Source organism: Megalopta genalis, unplaced genomic scaffold (genome assembly GCF_051020955.1).
Source record: "Megalopta genalis isolate 19385.01 unplaced genomic scaffold, iyMegGena1_principal scaffold0024, whole genome shotgun sequence".
Classification (NCBI taxonomy): Eukaryota; Metazoa; Arthropoda; class Insecta; order Hymenoptera; family Halictidae; genus Megalopta; species Megalopta genalis.
The window spans coordinates 2977315-2989709 of record NW_027476094.1 but is presented as its reverse complement, the minus strand read 5'-3'; positions in this window follow the sequence as shown (position 1 = coordinate 2989709).

Genomic DNA, 12395 nt, shown 5'->3' with positions numbered 1-12395 from the left:
GTTGCTGTTGTTGTTCTTGTTGTTCTGATTGTTGATGTTCTTGTTGTTCATGTTGTTGTTGTTCTTGTTGTTCTTGTTGTTGTTGTTGTTGTTCTGGTTGTTGTTGTTGTTGTTCTTGCTATTCTTGTTGTTCTTGTTGTTGTTGATGTTGTTGTTGTTGCTCTTGCTGTTCTTGTTGTACTTGTTGTTCTTCTTGTTGTTCTTCTTCTTGTTGTTGTTGTTCTTGTTTATGTTATTCTTGTTGTTGTTGTTGTTCTTGTTGTTCCTGTTGTTGTTGTTGTTCTTGTTGTTCTTGTTGTTCTTGTTGTTCTTGTTGTTCTTGTGTTCTTGTTGTTCTTTTTGTTCTTGTTGTTGTTGTTGTTGTTCTTGGTCTTGTTGTTCTTGTTGTTCTTGATGTTCTTGTTGTTCTTGTTGTTCTTGTTGTTCTTGTTGTTCTTGGTGTTCTTGTTGTTCTTGTTGTTCTAGTTGTTGTTGTTGTAGTTGTTGTTCTTGTTGTTGTTCTCGTTGATCTCGTTGTTCTCGTTGTTCTCTTTGTTCTTGTTGTTCTTTTTGTTCTTGTTGTTCTTGTTGTCCTTGTTGTTGTTGTTGCTGTTGTTGTTCTTGTTGTTCATGTTGTTGTTGTTCTGGTTGATGTTGTTGTTCTTGTTCTTGTTTTTCTTGTTGTTCTTGTTGTTCTTGTTGCTCTTGTTGCTCTTGTTGTTCTTGTTGTTCTTCTTGTTCTTGTTATTCTTATTGTCCTTGTTGTTCTTGCTGTTGTTGTTCCCGTTGTTCTTGTTGTTGTTGTTCTTGATCTTGCTGTTCATGTTGTTGTAGTTCTGGTAGATGTGGTTGTTCTTGTTCTTGTTGTTCTTGTTGCTCTTGTTGTTCTTGTTGTTCTTGATGTTCTTGCTGTTGTTGTTCCTGTTGTTCTTCTTGTTGTTGTTGTTGTTCTTGCTGTTCTTGTTCTTGTTGCTCTTGTTGTTCCTGTGGTTCTTGTTGTTCTTGTTGTTCTTGTCGTTCCTGTTGTTCTTGTTGTTCTTGTTGTTCTTGTTGTTCTTGTTGTTCTTGTTGTTCTTGTTGTTCTTGTTGTTCTTGTTGTTCTTGTTGTTCTTGTTGTTCTTGTTGTTCTTGTTGTTGTTGTTGTTCTTGTTGTTGTTCGTGTTGTTCTTGTTGTTGTTCTTGTTTTTGTTGTTCTTGTTGTTGTTGTTGTTCTTCCTGTTCTTGTTCTTGTTGTTCTTGTTGTTCTTGTTGTTCTTGTTGTTCTTGCTGCTCTTTCTGTTCATGTTGTTCTTGTTGTTCTTGTTGTTGTTGTTGTTGTCCTTGTTGTTCTTGTTGTTCTTGTTGTTCTTGTTGTTCTTGTTGTTCTTGTTGTTCTTGTTGTTCTTGTTGTTCTGGTTGTTGATCTTCTTGTTGTTGTTGTTCTTGTTGTTCTTGTTGTTCTCGTTGTTCTCGTTGTTCTCGTTGTTCTCGTTGTTCTCGTTGTTCTCGTTGTTCTCGTTGTTCTCGTTGTTCTCGTTGTTCTCGTTGCTCTCGTTGTTCTTCTTGTTCTTCTTGTTCTTGTTGTTCTTGTTGTTGTTATTGTTGTTGTTGTTCTTGTTGTTCTTGTTGTTCTTGTTGTTCCTGTTGTTCTTGTTGTTCTTGTTGTTCTTGTTGTTCTTGTTGTTCTTGTTGTTCTTGTTGTTCTTGTTGTTCTTGTTGTTCTTGTTGTTCTTGCTGTCCTTGTTCTTGTTGCTCTTGTTGTTCTTGTTGTTCTTGTTGTTCTTGTTGTTCTTGTTGTTCTTGTTGATCTTGTTGTTCTTGTTGTTCTTGATGCTCTTGTTGTTCTTGTTGCTCTTGTTGCTCTTGTTGCAGTTGTTGTTCTTGTTGTTCTGATTGTTGATGTTCTTGTTGTTCATTTTGTTGTTGTTCTTGTTGTTCTTGTTGTTGTTGTTCTGGTTGTTGTTGTTGTTCTTGCTGTTCTTGTTGTTCTTGTTGTTGTTGATGTTGTTGTTGTTCTGGTTGTTCTTGTTGTTCTTGTTGTTCCGGTTGTTCTTGTTGTTCCGGTTGTTGTTGATGTTGTTGTTGTTGTTCTGGTTGTTCTTGTTGTTCTTGTTGTTCCGGTTGTTCTTGTTGTTCCGGTTGTTGTTGTTGTTGTTATTGTTCTTGTTTTTGTTGTTCTTGTTGTTGTTGTTGTTGTTGTTGTTCTTGCTGTTCTTGTTCTTGTTGCTCTTGTTGTTCTTGATGTTCTTGTTGTTGTTGTTGTTGTCCTTGTTGTTCTTGTTGTTCTTGTTGCTCTTGTTGTTCTTGTTGTTCTTGTTGTTCTTGTTGTTCTTGTTGTTCTTGTTGCTTTTGTTGATCTTGTTGTTCTTGTTGTTCTTGTTGTTCTTGTTGTTCTTGTTGTTCTTGTTGTTCTTGTTGTTCTTGTTGTTCTTGTTGTTCTTGTTGTTCTTGTTGTTCTTGTTGTTCTGGTTGTTGATCTTCTTGTTGTTGTTGTTCTTGTTGTTCTTGTTGTTCTCGTTGTTCTCGTTGTTCTCGTTGTTCTCGTTGTTCTCGTTGTTCTCGTTGTTCTCGTTGTTCTCGTTGTTCTCGTTGCTCTCGTTGTTCTTCTTGTTCTTCTTGTTCTTGTTGTTCTTGTTGTTGTTATTGTTGTTGTTGTTCTTGTTGTTCTTGTTGTTCTTGTTGTTCCTGTTGTTCTTGTTGTTCTTGTTGTTCTTGTTGTTCTTGTTGTTCTTGTTGTTCTTGTTGTTCTTGTTGTTCTTGTTGTTCTTGTTGTTCTTGTTGTTCTTGCTGTCCTTGTTCTTGTTGCTCTTGTTGTTCTTGTTGTTCTTGTTGTTCTTGTTGTTCTTGTTGTTCTTGTTGATCTTGTTGTTCTTGTTGTTCTTGTTGCTCTTGTTGTTCTTGTTGCTCTTGTTGCTCTTGTTGCAGTTGTTGTTCTTGTTGTTCTGATTGTTGATGTTCTTGTTGTTCATTTTGTTGTTGTTCTTGTTGTTCTTGTTGTTGTTGTTCTGGTTGTTGTTGTTGTTCTTGCTATTCTTGTTGTTCTTGTTGTTGTTGATGTTGTTGTTGTTGTTGGTCTTGCTGTTCTTGTTGTACTTGTTGTTCTTCTTGTTGTTCTTCTTCTTGTTGTTGTTGTTCTTGTTTATGTTATTCTTGTTGTTGTTGTTGTTCTTGTTGTTCCTGTTGTTGTTGTTGTTCTTGTTGTTCTTGTTGTTCTTGTTGTTCTTGTTGTTCTTGTGTTCTTGTTGTTCTTGTTGTTCTTGTTGTTCTTGCTGTTCTTGTTCTTGTTGTTCTTGTTGTTCTTGTTGTTCTTGTTGTTCTTGTTGTTCTTGTTGATCTTGTTGTTCTTGTTGTTCTTGTTGTTCTTGTTGCTCTTGTTGCTCTTGTTGCTCTTGTTGCTCTTGTTGCTGTTGTTGTTCTTGTTGTTCTGATTGTTGATGTTCTTGTTGTTCATGTTGTTGTTGTTCTTGTTGTTCTTGTTGTTGTTGTTGTTGTTCTGGTTGTTGTTGTTGTTGTTCTTGCTATTCTTGTTGTTCTTGTTGTTGTTGATGTTGTTGTTGTTGCTCTTGCTGTTCTTGTTGTTCTTGTTGTTCTTCTTGTTGTTCTTCTTGTTGTTCTTCTTCTTGTTTATGTTATTCTTGTTGTTGTTGTTGTTCTTGTTGTTCCTGTTGTTGTTGTTGTTCTTGTTGTTCTTGTTGTTGTTGTTCATGTAGTTCTTCTTGTTGTTGTTCTTGCTGTTCTTGTTCTTGTTGTTCTTGTTGTCCTTGCTGTTCTTGTTGTTATTGTTGTTGATGTCCTTGTTGTTCTTGTTGTTCTTGTTGATCTTGTTGTTCTTGTTGTTCTGGTTGGTGATGTTCTTGTTGTTCATGTTGTTGTTGTTCTTTTTGTTCTTGTTGTTGTTGTTGTTGTTGTTGTTGTTCTGGTTGTTGATGTTCTTGTTGTTCATGTTGTTGTTGTTCTTGATGTTCTTGTTGTTCTTGTTGATCTTGTTGTTCTTGTTGTTCTTGGTGTTCTTGTTGTTGCTCTTGCTGTTCTTGTTGTTCTTTTTGTTCTTGTTGTTCTTGTTGTTCTTGTTGATCTTGTTGTTCTTGTTGTTCTTGTTGCTCTTGTTGCTCTTGTTGATCTTGTTGTTCTTTTTGTTCTTGTCGTTCTTGTTGCTCTTGTTGCTTTTGTTGCTCTTGTTGCTGTTGTTGTTCTTGTTGCTCATGTTGTTGTTGTTCTTGTTGTTCTTGTTGTTCTTGTTGTTCTTGTTGTACTTGTTCTTGTTGATCTTGTTGTTGTTCTTGTTGTTCTTGTTGTTCTTGTTGTTCTTGTTGTTCTTGTTGTTCTTGTTGTTGTTCTTGTTGTTCTTGTTGTTCTTGTTCTTGTTGTTCTTGTTGTTCCGGTTGTTCTTGTTGCTCTTGTTGCTCTTGTTGCTCTTGTTGTTCTTGTTGTTCTTGTTGTTCTTCTTGTTCTTGTTGTTCTTATTGTTGTTGTTGTTCTTGTTGTTCTTGTTGTTCTTGTTGTTCTTGTTGTTCTTGTTGATCTTGTTGTTCTTGTTGTCCTTGTTGCTCTTGTTGCTCTTGTTGCTCTTGTTGCTCTTGTTGCTCTTGTTGCTGTTGTTGTTCTTGTTGTTCTGATTGTTGATGTTCTTGTTGTTCATGTTGTTGTTGTTCTTGTTGTTCTTGTTGTTGTTGTTGTTGTTCTGGTTGTTGTTGTTGTTGTTCTTGCTGTTCTTGTTGTTCTTGTTGTTGTTGATGTTGTTGTTGTTCTTGTTGTTCTTGTTGTTCTTGTTGTTCTTGTTGTTCTTGTTGTTCTTGTTGTTCTTGTTGTTCTTGTTGTTCTTGTTGTTCTTGTTGTTCTTACTGTTCTTGTTCTTGTTGTTCTTGTTGTTCTTGTTGTTCTTGTTGTTCTTGTTGTTCTTGTTGATCTTGTTGTTCTTGTTGTTCTTGTTGCTCTTGTTGCTCTTGTTGCTCTTGTTGCTCTTGTTGCTGTTGTTGTTCTTGTTGTTCTGATTGTTGATGTTCTTGTTGTTCATGTTGTTGTTGTTCTTGTTGTTCTTGTTGTTGTTGTTGTTGTTCTGGTTGTTGTTGTTGTTGTTCTTGCTATTCTTGTTGTTCTTGTTGTTGTTGATGTTGTTGTTGTTGCTCTTGCTGTTCTTGTTGTTCTTGTTGTTCTTCTTGTTGTTCTTCTTGTTGTTCTTCTTCTTGTTGTTGTTGTTCTTGTTTATGTTATTCTTGTTGTTGTTGTTGTTCTTGTTGTTCCTGTTGTTGCTGTTGTTCTTGTTGTTCTTGTTGTTGTTGTTCATGTAGTTCTTCTTGTTGTTGTTCTTGCTGATCTTGTTCTTGTTGTTCTTGTTGTCCTTGCTGTTCTTGTTGTTATTGTTGTTGATGTCCTTGTTGTTCTTGTTGATCTTGTTGTTCTTGTTGTTCTTGGTGTTCTTGTTGTTCTAGTTGTTGTTGTTGTTGTTGTTCTTGTTGTTCTTGTTGTTCTTAGTGCTCTTCTTGCTCTTGTTGCTCTTGTTGCTCTTGTTGCTCTTGTTGCTGTTGTTGCTGTTGTTGTTCTGGTTGTTGATGTTCTTGTTGTTTATGTTGTTGTTGTTCTTTTTGTTCTTGTTGTTGTTGTTGTTGTTCTTGGTCTTGTTGTTCTTGTTGTTCTTGATGTTCTTGTTGTTCTTGTTGTTCTTGTTGTTCTTGTTGTTCTTGGTGTTCTTGTTGTTCTTGTTGTTCTAGTTGTTGTTGTTGTAGTTGTTGTTCTTGTTGTTGTTCTCGTTGATCTCGTTGTTCTCGTTGTTCTCTTTGTTCTTGTTGTTCTTTTTGTTCTTGTTGTTCTTGTTGTCCTTGTTGTTGTTGTTGCTGTTGTTGTTCTTGTTGTTCATGTTGTTGTTGTTCTGGTTGATGTTGTTGTTCTTGTTCTTGTTTTTCTTGTTGTTCTTGTTGTTCTTGTTGCTCTTGTTGCTCTTGTTGTTCTTGTTGTTCTTCTTGTTCTTGTTATTCTTATTGTCCTTGTTGTTCTTGCTGTTGTTGTTCCCGTTGTTCTTGTTGTTGTTGTTCTTGATCTTGCTGTTCATGTTGTTGTAGTTCTGGTAGATGTGGTTGTTCTTGTTCTTGTTGTTCTTGTTGCTCTTGTTGTTCTTGTTGTTCTTGATGTTCTTGCTGTTGTTGTTCCTGTTGTTCTTCTTGTTGTTGTTGTTGTTCTTGCTGTTCTTGTTCTTGTTGCTCTTGTTGTTCCTGTGGTTCTTGTTGTTCTTGTTGTTCTTGTCGTTCCTGTTGTTCTTGTTGTTCTTGTTGTTCTTGTTGTTCTTGTTGTTCTTGTTGTTCTTGTTGTTCTTGTTGTTCTTGTTGTTCTTGTTGTTCTTGTTGTTCTTGTTGTTCTTGTTGTTGTTGTTGTTCTTGTTGTTGTTCGTGTTGTTCTTGTTGTTGTTCTTGTTTTTGTTGTTCTTGTTGTTGTTGTTGTTCTTCCTGTTCTTGTTCTTGTTGTTCTTGTTGTTCTTGTTGTTCTTGTTGTTCTTGCTGCTCTTTCTGTTCATGTTGTTCTTGTTGTTCTTGTTGTTGTTGTTGTTGTCCTTGTTGTTCTTGTTGTTCTTGTTGTTCTTGTTGTTCTTGTTGTTCTTGTTGTTCTTGTTGTTCTTGTTGCTCTTGTTGTTCTTGTTGTTCTTGTTGTTCTTGTTGATCTTGTTGTTCTTGCTGTTCTTGTTGTTCTTGTTGTTGTTGCTGTTCTTGCTGTTCTTGTTGTAGTTGTTGTTTTTGTTGATCTTGCTGTTCTTGTTGTTCTTGTTGTTGTTGCTGTTCTTGCTGTTCTTGTTGTAGTTGTTGTTTTTGTTGATCTTGTTGTTCTTGTTGTTCTTGTTGTTGTTCTTGTTGTTGTTGTTGTTCTTGTTGTAGTTGTAGTTGTTGTCCTTGTTATTGTTGTTGTTCTTGTTGTTTTTGTTGATCTTGTTGTTCTTGTTGTTCTTGTTGTTCTTGTTGTTCTTCTTGCTGTTCTGGTTGTTCTTGTTGTTCTTGTTGTTCTTCTTGCTGTTCTGGTTGTTCTTGTTGTTCTTGTTGTTCTTCTTGCTGTTCTGGTTGTTCTTGTTGTTCTTGTTATTCTTGTTGTTCTCGTTGTTCTCGTTGTTCTCGTTGTTCTCGTTGTTATCGTTGTTCTCGTTGTTCTCGTTGCTCTCGTTGTTCTTGTTGCTCTTGTTGTTCTTGTTGTTCTTGTTGTTCTTGTTGTTCTTGTTGTTCTTGTTGTTCTCGTTGTTCTTGTTGTTCTTGTTGTTGTTGTTGTTCTTGTTGTTCTTGTTGTTGTTGTTGTTCTTGTTGTTCTTGTTGTTCTTGTGGTTCTTGTTGTTCTTGTTGTTCTTGTTGATCTTGTTGTTCTTGTTGTTCTTGTTGTTAATGTTGTTCTTGTTGTTCTTGTTGTTGTTGTTCTTGTTGTTCTTGCTGGTCATGTTGTTCTTGTTGTTCTTGTTGTTGTTGTTGTTGTTGTCCTTGTTGTTCTTGTTGTTCTTGTTGTTCTTGTTGTTCTTGTTGTTCTTGTTGTTCTTGTTGTTGTTCTTGTTGTTCTTGTTGTTCCGGTTGTTCTTGTTGCTCTTGTTCATGTGGTTCTTGTTGTTGTTGCTCTTGCTGTTCTTGTTCTTGTTGTCCTTGTTGTTCTTTCTGTTCTTCTTGTTGTTGTTGTTGTTGTTGTTGTCCTTGCCGTTCTTCTTGTTCTTGTTGTTCTTGTTGTTCTTGTTGCTCTTGTTGCTCTTGTTGATCTTGTTGTTCTTTTTGTTCTTGTCGTTCTTGTTGCTCTTGTTGCTTTTGTTGCTCTTGTTGCTGTTGTTGTTCTTGTTGCTCATGTTGTTGTTGTTCTTGTTGTTCTTGTTGTTGCTCTTGCTGTTCTTGTTGTTCTTGTTGTTGTTATTGTTGTTGTTGTCCTTGTTGTTCTTGTTGTTCTTGTTGTTCTTGTTGTTCTTGCTGTTCTTGTTGTTCTTGTTGTTCATGTTGTTCTTGTTGCTCTTGCTGTTCTTGTTGTTCTTGTTGTTCTTGTTGTTCTTGTTGTTGTTCTTGTTGTTCTTGTTCTTGTTGTTCTTGTTGTTCTTGTTGTTATTGTTGCTCTTGTTGCTCTTGTTGTTCTTGTTGTTCTTCTTGTTCTTGTTATTCTTTTTGTCCTTGTTGTTCTTGCTGTTGTTGTTCCCGTTGTTCTTGTTGTTGTTGTTCTTGTTGTTGTTGTTGTTGTTCTTGTTCTTGTTGTTCATGTTGTTGTGGTTCTGGTAGATGTTGTTGTTCTTGTTCTTGTTGTTCTTGTTGCTCATGTTGTTCTTGTTGTTCTTGTTGTTCTTGCTGTTGTCGTTCCTGTTGTTCTTGTTGTTGTTGTTGTTGTTGTTCTTGCTGTTCTTGTTGTTGTTGTTCTTGCTGTTCTTGTTCTTGTTGCTCTTGTTGTTCTTGTTGTTCTTGTCGTTCTTGTTGTTCTTGTTGTTCTTGTTGTTGTTGTTGTTCTTCTTGTTGTTCGTGTTGTTCTTGTTGTTGTTCTTGTTTTTGTTGTTCTTGTTGTTGTTGTTGTTCTTCCTGTTCTTGTTCTTGTTGTTCTTGTTGTTCTTGTTGTTCTTGTTGTTCTTGTTGTTCTTGTTGTTCTTGTTGTTCTTGTTGTTCTTGCTGTTCTTTCTGTTCATGTTGTTCTTGTTGTTCTTGTTGCTGTTGTTGTTGTTGTCCTTGTTGTTCTTGTTGTTCTTGTTGTTCTTGTTGTTCTTGTTGTTCTTGTTGTTCTTGTTGTTCTTGTTGTTCTTGTTGTTCTTGTTGTTCTTGTTGTTCTTGTTGTTCTTGTTGTTCTTGCTGTTCTTGCTGTTCATGTTGTTCTTGTTGTTCTTGTTGTTGTTGTTGTTGTTGTCCTTGTTGTTCTTGTTGTTCTTGTTGTTCTTGTTGTTCTTGTTGTTCTTGTTGTTCTTGTTGTTCTTGTTGTTCTTGTTGTTCTTGTTGTTCTTGTTGTTCTTGTTGTTCTTGTTGTTCTTGTTGTTGTTCTTGCTGTTCTTGTTCTTGTTGTTCTTGTGGTTCTTGTTGTTCTTGTTGTTCTTGTTGATCTTGTTGTTCTTGTTGTTCTTGTTGCTCTTGTTGCTCTTGGTGCTCTTGTTGCTCTTGTTGCTCTTGTTGCTCTTGTTGCTCTTGTTGCTGTTGTTGTTCTGGTTGTTGATGTTCTTGTTGTTCATGTTGTTGTTGTTCTTTTTGTTCTTGTTGTTGTTGTTGTTGTTGTTCTTGGTCTTGTTGTTCTTGCTGTTCTTGATGTTCTTGTTGTTCTTGTTGTTCTTGGTGTTCTTGCTGTTCTTGTTGTTCTAGTTGTTGTTGTTGTTGTTGTTCTCGTTGTTCTCGTTGTTCTCGTTGTTCTCGTTGTTCTCGTTGTTCTTGTTGTTCTTTTTGTTCTTGTTGTTCTTGTTGTCCTTGTTGTTGTTGTTGCTGTTGTTGTTCTTGTTGTTCATGTTGTTGTTGTTCTGGTTGATGTTGTTGTTCTTGTTCTTGTTTTTCTTGTTGTTCTTGTTGTTCTTGTTGTTCTTGTTGTTATTGTTGCTCTTGTTGCTCTTGCTGTTCTTGTTGTTCTTGTTGTTCTTGCTGTTGTTGTTCCTGTTGTTCTTGTTGTTGTTGTTGTTGTTGTTCTTGCTGTTCTTGTTGCTCTTGTTGTTCTTGTTGTTCTTGTCGTTCCTGTTGTTCTTGTTGTTCTTGTTGTTCTTGTTGTTCTTGTTGTTCTCGTTGTTGTTGTTGTTCTTGTTGTTGTTCGTGTTGTTCTTGTTGTTGTTCTTGTTTTTGTTGTTCTTCTTGTTGTTGTTATTCTTCCTGTTCTTGTTCTTGTTGTTCTTGTTGTTCTTGTTGTTCTTGTTGTTCTTGTTGTTCTTGTTGTTCTTGTTGTTCTTGCTGTTCTTGCTGTTCTTTCTGTTCATGTTGTTCTTGTTGTTCTTGTTGTTGTTGTTGTTGTCCTTGTTGTTCTTGTTGTTCTTGTTGTTCTTGTTGTTCTTGTTGTTCTTGTTGTTCTTGTTGTTCTTGTTGTTCTTGTTGTTCTTGTTGTTCTTGTTGTTCTTGTTGTTCTTGTTGTTCTTGTTGTTCTTGTTGTTCTTGTTGTTCTTGTTGTTCTTGTTGTTCTTGTTGTTCTTGTTGTTCTTGTTGTTCTTGTTGTTCTTGCTGTTCTTGTTCTTGTTGTTCTTGTTGTTCTTGTTGTTCTTGTTGATCTTGCTGTTCTTGTTGTTCTTGTTGCTCTTGTTGCTCTTGTTGCTCTTGTTGCTGTTGTTATTCTTGTTGTTCTGATTGTTGATGTTCTTGTTGTTCATGTTGTTGTTGTTCTTGTTGTTCTTGTTGTTCTTGTTGTTCTCGTTGTTCTTGTTGTTCTTGTTGTTCTTGTTGTTCTTGTTGTTCTTGTTGTTCTCGTTGTTCTTGTTGTTCTTGTTGTTCTTGTTGTTCTTGTTGTTCTTGTTGTTATTGTTGTTCTTGTAGTTCTTGTTGTTCTTGTTGTTCTTGTTGTTCTTGTTGTTCTTGTTGTTCTTGTTGTTCTTGTTGTTGTTCTTGCTGTTCTTGTTCTTGTTGTTCTTGTGGTTCTTGTTGTTCTTGTTGTTCTTGTTGATCTTGTTGTTCTTGTTGTTCTTGTTGCTCTTGTTGCTCTTGGTGCTCTTGTTGCTCTTGTTGCTCTTGTTGCTCTTGTTGCTCTTGTTGCTGTTGTTGTTCTGGTTGTTGATGTTCTTGTTGTTCATGTTGTTGTTGTTCTTTTTGTTCTTGTTGTTGTTGTTGTTGTTGTTCTTGGTCTTGTTGTTCTTGCTGTTCTTGATGTTCTTGTTGTTCTTGTTGTTCTTGGTGTTCTTGCTGTTCTTGTTGTTCTAGTTGTTGTTGTTGTTGTTGTTCTCGTTGTTCTCGTTGTTCTCGTTGTTCTCGTTGTTCTCGTTGTTCTTGTTGTTCTTTTTGTTCTTGTTGTTCTTGTTGTCCTTGTTGTTGTTGTTGCTGTTGTTGTTCTTGTTGTTCATGTTGTTGTTGTTCTGGTTGATGTTGTTGTTCTTGTTCTTGTTTTTCTTGTTGTTCTTGTTGTTCTTGTTGTTCTTGTTGTTATTGTTGCTCTTGTTGCTCTTGCTGTTCTTGTTGTTCTTGTTGTTCTTGCTGTTGTTGTTCCTGTTGTTCTTGTTGTTGTTGTTGTTGTTGTTCTTGCTGTTCTTGTTGCTCTTGTTGTTCTTGTTGTTCTTGTCGTTCCTGTTGTTCTTGTTGTTCTTGTTGTTCTTGTTGTTCTTGTTGTTCTCGTTGTTGTTGTTGTTCTTGTTGTTGTTCGTGTTGTTCTTGTTGTTGTTCTTGTTTTTGTTGTTCTTCTTGTTGTTGTTATTCTTCCTGTTCTTGTTCTTGTTGTTCTTGTTGTTCTTGTTGTTCTTGTTGTTCTTGTTGTTCTTGTTGTTCTTGTTGTTCTTGCTGTTCTTGCTGTTCTTTCTGTTCATGTTGTTCTTGTTGTTCTTGTTGTTGTTGTTGTTGTCCTTGTTGTTCTTGTTGTTCTTGTTGTTCTTGTTGTTCTTGTTGTTCTTGTTGTTCTTGTTGTTCTTGTTGTTCTTGTTGTTCTTGTTGTTCTTGTTGTTCTTGTTGTTCTTGTTGTTCTTGTTGTTCTTGTTGTTCTTGTTGTTCTTGTTGTTCTTGTTGTTCTTGTTGTTCTTGTTGTTCTTGTTGTTCTTGTTGTTCTTGTTGTTCTTGTTGTTCTTGCTGTTCTTGTTCTTGTTGTTCTTGTTGTTCTTGTTGTTCTTGTTGATCTTGCTGTTCTTGTTGTTCTTGTTGCTCTTGTTGCTCTTGTTGCTCTTGTTGCTGTTGTTGTTCTTGTTGTTCTGATTGTTGATGTTCTTGTTGTTCATGTTGTTGTTGTTCTTGTTGTTCTTGTTGTTCTTGTTGTTCTCGTTGTTCTTGTTGTTCTTGTTGTTCTTGTTGTTCTTGTTGTTCTTGTTGTTCTCGTTGTTCTTGTTGTTCTTGTTGTTCTTGTTGTTCTTGTTGTTCTTGTTGTTATTGTTGTTCTTGTTGTTCTTGTTGTTCTTGTTGTTCTTGTTGTTCTTGTTGTTCTTGTTGTTCTTGTTGTTCTTGTTGTTCTTGTTGTTCTTGTTGTTCTTGTTGTTGATGTTCTCGTTGTTCATGTTGTTGTTGTTCTTGTTGTTCTTGATGTTCTTGTTGTTCTCGTTGTCGTTGTTGTTCTTGTTGTTCTTGTTGCTCTTGTTGCTCTTGTTGCTCTTGTTGCTCTTGTTGCTCTTGTTGCTCTTGTTGCTCTTGTTGCTCTTGTTGCTATTGTTGCTCTTGTTGCTGTTGTTGTTCTTGTTGTTCTGATTGTTGATGTTCTTGTTGTTCATGTTGTTGTTGTTCTTTTTGTTCTTATTGTTGTTGTTGTTGTTGTTGTTCTGGTTGTTGATGCTCTTGTTGTTCATGTTGTTGTTGTTCTTGATGTTCTTGTTGTTCTTGTTGTTCTTGTTGTTCCTGGTGTTCTTGTTGTTCTTGTTGTTCTAGTTGTTGTTGTTC